Consider the following 11,092-nt stretch of genomic DNA (forward strand, 5'->3'; position numbering starts at 1 on the left):
CATGCTATCTAGAATCAAATTTTAATGTTGAGCACATATTATCTCTTGATTGTTTATGGTATAACCATTTGATTTGTAAACTCAACAAAATATTATATTAAGAATCTTAGTTTATATTCAAAAAATATAATTAAGAATATAAGGGTTTAGTTCATGATATTAAAAGTCACATGCAAGAGCAAAAGTTGTGATATATGTGAAAGGACAGGTAGGTTGTGTAGTTTAGTGGAGAGCCTATGCCCCATAATGAGGAGGTTTAGGGGTCTAGCACATGCCTATTTTGTAAAGAGTGTTGGTCCCTTTATAAAAAGGTAAAATTTAATAAGGGATATTCCTTAGACTTAATATTCCTAAGAGTGTTGGTCCCTTTATAAAAAGGGAAACTCTACTAAGGGATATTCCCAAGACTGTTGGTCCCTTTGTAAGAAAGGAAACTTTAATAAGGGAAACTCCTAAGAGTGTTGGTCCCTTTATAAAAAGGGAAACTAATAAATTGATTATGTGTTGTTGTCTATAAAAAAAAGAGTGAACCTTAGCTAGTGTAATGTTATAGAGTTTTATTAGATTATGTGTTGTGTAATAGTTTAAATGATATTGAAAAGCTAAACATGGTATTTTTACCACTTTCAATAACTAAAGATTAAGCCAATAAAGACAATAAGCAAAATTAAAAAAAATAGATTTGCAATATGTAATAGTGAACATGGTAGAGCTCATGTCCCATGGTAGAAAGGGGTTCAAAATCCTCCTTGTGCCACTTTTAAAAGAAGTGTGGTTATCTTTAAAAGAAGGAAAATTTGTCTAAGATAAGAACTTAAAAATTAATCATCTTTTTCTCCACTAACTAATTGGTAAATTAAAAAAGGTCTATATTAGAATAATCAAGCTTATTCTTATAAATTCCCAACTAGTTTTTAATATTTTTGAGTGCAAGGACTCAGTCAATTGTGAAGTACACACTCTAAGGTAAAATAATTTGCTTATACATACTATGGCTATTATGTAGGTTGGTTTGTAGGTTATTTGTCCCTGGTAATTGTGGAGAGGGCTTGATAGTCTGATGTCTGAACACTATCTTTTTTCACGCCTTTAGTGAAAAAATAACCCTACAAGGAAGTAAAGCTAACTAGGCTTCTACAATTATAGAAACATAAATTAATATAATAATAGAATCATTTCTGTTGGTGATGATGAAACACATAATGTGCATAGCTTCTCCTCCATGGCAAAATGAAAGCAAGATCTAGAAAACTTGTGCTTGTTGCATTATGCAAATCCGACATTGGATTTGCATAATCAAATGCAAAGTAAAAATAAGATCTAGATTTTTTAAGGTTGGATTACACAGATCTGACATTACCACTAACATCATATCAACCTTAATAATAATCTCCCACAACTTATATTAATATAAGTTTTCCTTTATTTTGAAGTTTCAGAGGATGTAGTTGGTTTTGTTTAGCTTTCCTCATTACAAAGTACTTTTGATTCAACACTTTGGTGATATGGCTTGAGTACTACTATTTAGTATTGTCTTATTTGAAAGCAAGATCTAGAAAACTTGTTCGTGTTGGATTATGCAAATCTGACATTAGATTTACATAATCGAATGCAAAGTAAAAACAAGGTCTATATTTTTTAAGGTTGGATTACAAAAATCTGACATTACCACTAACATCGTATCAACCTTAATAATAATCTTCCACAACTTATATTAATATAAGATTTCCTTTATTTTGAAGTTCTAGAGGATGTAGTTGGTTTTGTCTAGCTTTCCTTCATTACAAAGTACTTTTGATTAAACACTTTGGTGATGTGGCCTGATGAGTACTTTTGAGTACTACTGTCTAGGATTGTCTTTGTGTTATTTTAGTACTATTGAGTAGCACTCTAGTGCTGTGGCCTAACTAATTGGAAATTGCACTATTTAGAACTATGTGAGTACTATTGATTAACAGTTTGGTGTTACACCCTAACAATTTGGCACTAGTACTGTTGAGCACTATTGAGGTATAGAACTCTATTGTTGTAGCCTAAGTAATTGGTAGTAGTACTATTTAGTACTATCTAAGTACTATCAGTACTATTGATTAGCAGTTTGGTGTTGCAGCCCATCAATTTGGTAGTAGTTGTAGGTGCACCTTCTTCTACACTCTCTAAGGAGAAGCCTAAAATTATCCTAGGGAAATGTGCATCATGCAACAATTCAAATATGATAATGCCATGTGGTTCTATGGCTGTGGCTAATTTTAAGAAAGAATTGCATGAGGGAGCACTCATATCATGTGGAAAGTCTAGCAAGAACAAGCTGATGAGAAGCTGATGAGAAGGAACTCAAGGAGAAGGAGGTCAAGGAGAAGGATGCCAATGATGAGGAGGATGATAGGGATGATGAGGATGAGGTGTTGGAGAGGTTTAAGAGGTAGCAAGAGAAGGAAACAAAGATATCTCCTATTCATAAGTCTCCTAGACTTGGGAGCTAGCCTATTGCTGTTGAAGGTACTAATTTCCTAAACCCCATTCTTTCTTATTTAGAAGAATTGTAACAAAGTGGTATATAGCTTGACCTGTTTTTATTTTCTTAAATAGATAAAACTCTATCCAAGAAAAAGGAGTTATTGGTTGTAAAGAAGAACGATGCAAATATAAAGCGATGGGAAAAGAAGAGCAATGTTTTCCAATTGCTATACACAAGGTCAAGAACACAAGGAAGAAGAAGAAGAAGAGTGCTGAATCTCAAGCAAGGTATGCCATTATCCCTACATGAGTGCATTACATGGCAGATCAATAGTGTACCATTAGAAGGAAACGCATGACATATGTTTAGCTGAATGCACAATTTTCTTTGTAGTGGACCTTTGTGAAGGTACAGTTCATCTAGAGCAAGAGAAGTTAGAGGATCATACATGTGATAAACTCAACGATTCATCTACATTATATACCGATGAGACAAGAGAGATTCCAACTTCTACTGGATGTTGTTAAGTGGGGTTGTCCATTGTGTAGAGCAGGTATCTAAAGGTACAGTTATAGGTGGAAGCATTGAGAGAGAGGACACTAAGATGAACAAGGGTGATTTAGAAATGAACAAGTTGATAGAAATATTATAGGTGAAGAAACGATCAAGGATGCTAAAGTTATGATTGAATGCACAATTAAAGGTGGAAGCATTGATGATGATGTCAAGATGATAGTTATAGGTGCTGAAGTTACAACCGAAGGCACGGTTATAGGGGAGATGGTACAATGTGCTAAAGAGAAGAACAAGGCTAAAAATAAGAACAGGGGTGGTGAAGACATTATAATCACTAAGGAAAGGAGACAATAGAGGAAGAGGGAACTTGTCATAGAGTGTGGAGTGTGGCTGGAGAGGAGGCTGAGATGGCACAAGATGCTGAAGAGAACAACAAGGGTGATGAAGACATTGTAGTATAGCTGAGGAAAAGGAGGCAACAGAGGAAGAGGGAACATGTTATATAGTGACTGGAGAGGAGGGTAAAGAGAAGAACAAGGGTAGTGAAGACACTATAGTGTGGCTGAGGAAAAGGAGGAGGCAACAAAGGAAGAGGGAACCTGTTATATAGTGGCTAGAGAGGAGGCTGAGATGGTACATAATGCTGAAGAGAAGAACAAGGATGAAGAGAAGAATAAGGGTAGTGAAGACACTATAGTGGCTGAGGAAAAGGAGGCAACAAAGAAAAAGGGAACCTGTTATATAGTAGCTAGAGAGGAGAATAAGATGGCATAGGATGCTGAAGAGAAGAACAAGGGTGCTGAAGACACTGGAGAGGAGAAAATATCAAGTGAGGGTGGTCTGCAAAATGCTGGCAGTTATAAAACGAAGAGGGGGATGGAGATGATAACGATTACCTACCCATATAAGTAGTATTCTCCCTCCAACTCCCAATAAAAGAAAATTTATTACCATAGCCCCTTCCAAACTTTGTAATCCTAGTAAAATCCCCACTCCTACTTGTAGGACAAGATCCACCACAAAATAGAATAGGAATCCTTTGTATTTATTCATATGTACTTTTTGATGTCCCAGGCTGGCATCTATTATGAACTAAGATTTTTATGTGTACACGCGTGTATGATTCAATTTTCATTTTCTAGTGCATTCTCTTAAGTCTACACATATCTGCAAGTCTTGGCCAAACAAAGAGTGCCCGAAAAAAGGTGATTATTCTAGATTTAAATGGCAGTATGCTTAAGCATTCGTGGAAGGCTGTACAAGGTGAACTGCATAGAGTGGGCAACACATTGTTTCATGGAGGCATGACCTATTCCATTTTTTGAGGACACTGACAACACACTTTGAGTTAGCTATGTGGAGTAGCATCACCGAGAGGAATCTCTGGCCTCTACTCTAATTGATTGAAAACCAACTTTCTTGGGATGGTGGACCACCTGCAACATTCAAATTTCATTTTTCTCAGTCAAATTGCACAACGAGGGATGAGTACCGCCACCCACAATGACCAAAAGATCATATGTTTTTGAAGCTATTTGATTCGTTGGTTAGAAGAGGGATCGACTTCAATCCATGGAACATGTTGCTTATTGATGACACGCCATTAAATGCAGCATTGAATCTAGAGTATACTTGTATATCACCTTCCACCTATAGCAATGATATAAGTGATAATGAGCTGAAAGATGTATTGGTGCCTTACCTCATGGCATTAAGGGACTTCCATGGTACTGTTCCCTAATTCGTATCATCACACACCTATGAGGGCACATTTTCAAACACTATGCTTGAGAGTCTCGTGTGCCTCTAATTGAATTTTGTAGATTTGTTATCACCAGCTTACCAGAGTACTAGGCTAAGGATCTGAAACATGCTTTTCAACAAATTTTTGTAGATTTGTTATCACCAGCTTACCAGAGTACTAGGCTAAGGATCTGAAACATGCTTTTCAACAAATTTTTAGAGATCCAATGCCAACTAGCTGGATGGAGTTGAGTGAAAGAACACAAACACTCCCAAAATGAACAAAGGATCATTTCATCTCTTGCAACCCTCTGACATAGCCACATTCCCAATGGCATAGGCCTTGAAGGCAATCCATTCAACTTAGTTATATATGATGTAACTCAAGTTGCAATACTTTAGTGTTTGAAGCCATGGACATGCTCTCCATGTACTCTCTCTTACATTATACATGATCCCTTGATAATGAATAAAGTCTAGTTACTTTTGTTACTCATTGAAAATCCCATCTCTATCTCTCTATCCTTAATGTCGTGCATGCTCCTAAATTTGATATCAATTCAAGTTGATCTTAATAGTAATTTAATGACAAGTTGATTTATTAATGCGATGGTGCTGGCAACAAACTTATTATTAGAGAGTTGTTGTCTTACTGTGGTAATCACTTGTTGATTTATTATGTAATATACCCATCTTCACTAATAAAGAAATGTCCATGTAATAGATGAATTTATGAGTTTTTATGGTATAAAAATTAATGATTTTATTAAATGAGTCATTTCTACTTAGAATCTTCAAATTATGAGCCCAAATTTGGAATCTGTGCGTGATTTTACATCCTAATATAGGATTTTACAGCATCCAAAACGGACACCGGATCAAGCTTATACGTAAATTTCAGTCATTTTTAGTTAAAAAGCGACGACCTTTAAACCTTAATAAATGCACAACCGGGCGTCCGATTGACGAATGGTCTACACCTCAACGACCTAGAGAACCTCCCGGACAAAAAAAAAAAATCACCCCCCCGGGGCGGTCTAACACGCAAATTGAGGCCGGCATCCCAAATTTGGGAACCCTGCCCCAAAATGTGGACCGTACACACTTACCAGGGTGCCTGTACGATGGCCGCACAAGAACCAAAGGACGATCGCCCACTGTGTGGTCCACACGTACGGCTACGTGGACACCCATGCTGCCCTTGACCAGATAAGGTATATGCGTACCACTCCTTTCCCTGTTAACCCGACACTGTACCTTTCCCCTAGACGCATGCAGGCCACTGATCTATAGCCTTTGCTGGTACACCGTCCTTTTGTCCTTGCTTTGCGCAGTGCCCGTACCCGTACCCCACAGTTATATAAACCCCCGCCGGGGTGCTCCATGGGCAACACGCATTTCTGCATAGCTTATGCTCTGCTGTGCCGCCATCCGTACCGCCGTCTGACCCTGTGCAATGTACTTGCTGTAGTACAACCGCCCCTTGTAGCCACCCCTCTCACAGCCCCTCATTTGCCACTTTTCAGATAAGGCAATTTTCCTCTATCCCCCTCTTGCTAGGAGGTAGTGTCCTTAACTCTTCCCCCCCCCTCGTGTGAAGAGACTTACAGCAACCCTCAGTCCTTCTCCCCTTTAGCACAACGTTTTTGTATTAAGGACATCTCACAATCCCTCCCCATTTACATGGACTTTAGTAAGAGGTTTTAGCCTTAAGAGAGGGTTCATGTGCTGTGGTCTTTTGCTCACCTTTTGCTCATACGGTGAGCAAACGATCTCAGAATTGAGATCCGATTGGAGAGTTTTGACCGCAACAGCGGGTCCTACAAGACGACATCCAAGATGGCCCCTTCCTAAAAACGTCAGAATATTGCCTCTCGGGAGGAGGAGCGCGCAACAACGAGATTAGAGAAGATGCTCCTGATGCGGCTCCAACCCTCCCTTTACAAGCTCCTTAAGGAAATGGTGGCCAGGTTAGTTTGGTTATCTTTTAAAGAAGAGTTTTTTTTATATTAGTGTTAATAAATGTGTATCTTTTTCTTTTAAAATAATGACATAAAGTTGTATGAAGTTACGAATTGTGTGATGCTGTATTCAATAAATTGCATTGAAATTGGTATCAGAGCCGATCTTAGCTCCTAGGAATTGCCATTTAAGGACTATTTTTTTGCAATGAATGTTTTATCTAACATAATGCTAATTAATAAAAACATCCTACTAAAACAAACAAGTTGAATTGATGTTTAAATGATTGTAGGAAGAGGAAGATGCCTACTCGAAGTTTCTAGTTTTCCAATGCATCTTTGAGACTGCTTAGTTTTCCAATGCATCTTTGAGACTGCTATAGTCACTCCTCAAATTTCGAGTTCCGTGACACCATGGTGTAGATACTAGAGAAGATGTCCCTCCCTCATTTCTCTCGTATTGAAAGAGGATGGGGTAGAGATTTCTGGAGTCGTGGGCCAAGATATTTCTTCATCCGAGCAGATCGAATTGGGAACCTTACCACCAACCTAAAGCGGATTTGTTGGATTGAAAAGTTGAAGATGATCCGTTTATTTTGGTTCGTTCGTACCCCCAGGGCCGACACCTCTATGACTATAGATGGGATTTGCATACCTCAAGATCGTTGGGTGTATGACCAAGTGATGCAAGCCTTACCTGTTGACAAAGTAGCTGTGTTGGGATCTACCCCAATCCAGAGTCTACCACCCTTACCATTAGTTTTTAGAGTCTTAGAAACTATAGCGGAACCCCCATATTTCACCTATGTGGACCGCTCTACCAACCCTGATGTCATAGTCAAGCTTAGGAATTTCCCTTGATGGCAAATAAGACTAATTATATTAGTCTCAGATCTTTGTAATAAAACTCGTCCTTATAAATAGTTGGAAATAAAATGATTTCAATGTTTTACTCTCCAAAATAAGCGTTGTGCAAATATGAATCTTGTAATCTTAAATTTTTTTTAACAATGATGGCCAGGACGATCACCCTCCACTTCCCAATACGCTTTACACTGATATCCAGGAGAAGAAGCTCTTGCTCAAGCAAATGCAACCTCCCTCCTTTAAAGGAGAAGGTTCAAAGATTGAGAAGGATACTGAAGTCTGGATTGAAGCGATGGACGATTATTTCTCTGTCGCCCCGGTACTGGAGTAGAAATCAATGATTTTATGAAATGAGTCATTTCTACTTAGAATCTTCAAATTCTGAGCCCAAATTTTGAATTTGCGTGCGATTTTACCCTAATATAGGATTTTACAGCTCCAAAACGGACACCGGATCAAGCTTATAGGCAAATTTTAGTCATTTTTAGTTAAAAAGTGACGACCTTTAAACCTTAATAAATGCACGACCGGGCATCCGTTGACGAAGGGTCTGCACCCCAACGACCAGGAGAACCTCTTGGATAAAAAAATTTTCTCCCCTCGGGGCGGTTCGACACGCAAATCGAGACCAGTGCCTCGAATTTGGGGACCCCGTCCCAAAATGTGGACCGTACACACTTACTAGGGCTGAGGGCTCACACCCCCTCATTTGCCACTTTTCAGATAAGGCAATTTTCCTCTTTCCCCCTCTTGCTAGGAGGAAGTGTCCTTAACTCTTCTCCCCTCTCCCCTCCCCCCCGTGTGAAGAGACTTAGAGCAGCCCTCAGCCCTTCTCCCCTTTAGCAAAACGTTTTTGTGTTAAGGACATCTCACAATCCCCCCCCTCCCCCCCCATTTGCGTGCTTTAGTAAGAGGTTTTAGCTTTATCATGCGCTGTGGTCTTTTGCTCATACGGTGAGCAAACGATCTCAGAATTGAGATCCGACTGGAGCATTTCGACTGGGGCAGCGAGCCCTACAAGACGACATCCAAGATGGCCCCTTTCCAAAAACGTCAAAATATTGCCTCGGGAGGAGCGTGCAACAACGAGATTAGAGAAGATGCTCCCGATGCGGCTCCAACCCTCCCTTTACAAGCTCCTCAAGGAAATGGTGGCCAGGTTAGTTTGGTTATCTTTTAAAGAAGAGTTTTTTTTTATATTAGTGTTAATAAATGTGTATCTTTTTCTTTTAAAATAATGACATAAAATTGTATGAAGTTACGAATTGTGTGATGCTGTATTCAATAAATTCCATTGAAATTGTTATCTTTAAAGAGTGCAAGTTTTTCTTGGCTTCGATGCTAACTCCGTTCCGTGCTTGTATAGACGGGCGGCGTCATTAGCAAAGCGCGGGAATGGCCCAAGGTATCCCTCATACCATTGGGAGAATAAGGTTTGCCGATTGAGGCGAGAGATTATGATGCTGCCTAGTTCTGAGGGCCCAGGCTAGTGCGGTGAATAAGTCCACCCTAGTGTGCAGACATCCCTCTGAGGGGGACGGGAGGATCGAGCAATGGAGCCTGAGAGGGTTGAGTCCTCGCCAACGGTGGTGGCCGACGATGAGGTGTATGGTCTTGTAGGGTTTTGCCCAGCATGTAGAGGCTGGAAGGCCGAATTCTAGATCATCGGCAGTATAAAGGAAAAGAATAAGAGGACTAGGTCTTACCTATGAATCGTATCCTTGAATCTCTACATGGTCAAGGTGTCGATGAATAGGAAATTTTCTTCTAGTTAAGACTTAGTGGACTATCTTAAGTGTTTCCCCTATTTAAGAAGGGGGGAACCTTACAATTGGTATCAGAGCATAGGAATGTCACCATTCAAAGCACTCTATGGGCAAGAATGCTTGTCTCCTCTAAATTTCTCTGATCTGACCATAAGAGTTGAGGCATCCAGAAAAATGCTCGAAGAGATGGAGGAACAAACCAAAGCAATCCAAAAGGATATTAAAGCTGCCCAAGATCGACAAAAACATTATGCTGACCCAAGAGGTCTGAAAGGATCTTCAAGGAAGGAGACAAAGTTCTTCTACGAGTGTGACCCAAACGAAGTTCTTTATCACTTGGGAAATATAAGAAGCTCAGTCCTAGGTATTGTGGCCCCTATACAGTTATCAAGTGTCTAGGTAAAAGTGCCTATAAACTCTAACTCCCAAAAGTCCACAATGTATTTCATGTAAGTTTGTTAAAACCTTATGTACCCAGTCTCGATCATATTCTTGATGATAAACAAGTTGTAATCCCTACTCAAGGAGTCCTTGAATTACAGCCCAGTAGCATCATAGATTCTAGGGAAAGGCAACTCCGAAATAGAACTCTTGTAGAATATCTAGTACAGTGGAAAGATTACCCTGAAGAGGATGCAACTTGGGAAGATGAAGCTACACTCTTAAAGGATTATCCCCAATTCATGACAAGATGAGGACATCTCGATTTCTTTAAGGGGGGAAGGATGTAACATAACCATCTTCACTAATAAAGAAATGTCCATGTAATAGATAAATTTATGAGTTTTTATGGTATAAAAATCAATGATTTTATTAAATGAGTCATTTCTACTTAGCATCTTCAAATTTTGAGCCCAAATTTGGACTTTGCGTGCGGTTTTACCCTAATATAAGATTTTACAGTATCCAAAACGGATTTTACAGTATCCAAAACGGACACCTGATCAAGCTTATACGCAAATTTCAGTCATTTTTAGTTAAAAAGCGACGACCTTTAAACCTTAATAAATGCACGACCGGGCGTCCGATTGACGAACGGTCTGCATCCCAACGACCAAGAGAACCTCTCCGACAAAAAAAATTCGCCCCCCCAGGGCGGTCTCGGCACACAAATCGAGGCTGATGCCCCGAATTTAGGGACCCTGTCCTAAAATGTGGATCGTACACACTTACCAGGGTGCCCGTATGATGGCCGCACAAGAACCAAAGGATGACCGCCCATTGTGTGGTCCACACGTACCGCTACGTGGACACCCATGTTGCCCTTGACCAGATAAGGTACGAGTGTACCGCCCACTACGTGGTCCACACGTACCGCTACGTGGACACCCATGCTGTCCTTGACCAGATAAGGTACATGCATACCACTCCTTTCCCTGTTAACCGACACCGTACCTTTCTCTTAGACCCATGCAGGCCACTGATCTACAGCCTTTGTTGGTACACCATCCTTTCGTCCTTGCTTTGCGCATTTGCGCAGTGCCCGTACTCGTACCCCATAGTTATATAAACCCCCTGGGGTGCTCCATGGGCAACACGCATGTCTACGTAGCTTATGCTCTGCTCTGCCGCCGTCCATCCCTGTGCAGTGTACTTACTGTAGTACAGCCGCCCCTTGCAGCCACCCCTCTCACACCCCCTCATTTGCCACTTTTCAGATAAGGTAATTTTCCTCTATTCCCCTCTTAGGAGGTAGTGCCCTTAACTCTTCTCCCCCCGCCCCCTGTGTGAAGAGACTTACAGTAGCCCTCAGCCCTTCTCCCCTTTAGCAAAACGTTTTT

The 11,092-nt window shown here is 40.2% G+C and overlaps 1 long non-coding RNA gene across 1 annotated transcript; it reads left to right on the forward strand.

Annotated features, from left to right (window-relative positions):
- Window positions 1-1,242: 1,242 nt before the first annotated feature.
- On the forward strand, window positions 1,243-9,210 carry LOC147612179 (uncharacterized). Its single transcript, XR_015263663.1, has 3 exons — window positions 1,243-2,499; window positions 2,590-2,745; window positions 8,912-9,210. It is a non-coding gene; the product is annotated as an uncharacterized LOC147612179 (long non-coding RNA).
- Window positions 9,211-11,092: the final 1,882 nt, after the last annotated feature.

Source organism: Cibotium barometz, chromosome 46, assembly GCF_041138505.1.
Source record: "Cibotium barometz isolate CiBa-2024 chromosome 46, ASM4113850v1, whole genome shotgun sequence".
NCBI lineage: Eukaryota > Viridiplantae > Streptophyta > Polypodiopsida > Cyatheales > Cibotiaceae > Cibotium > Cibotium barometz.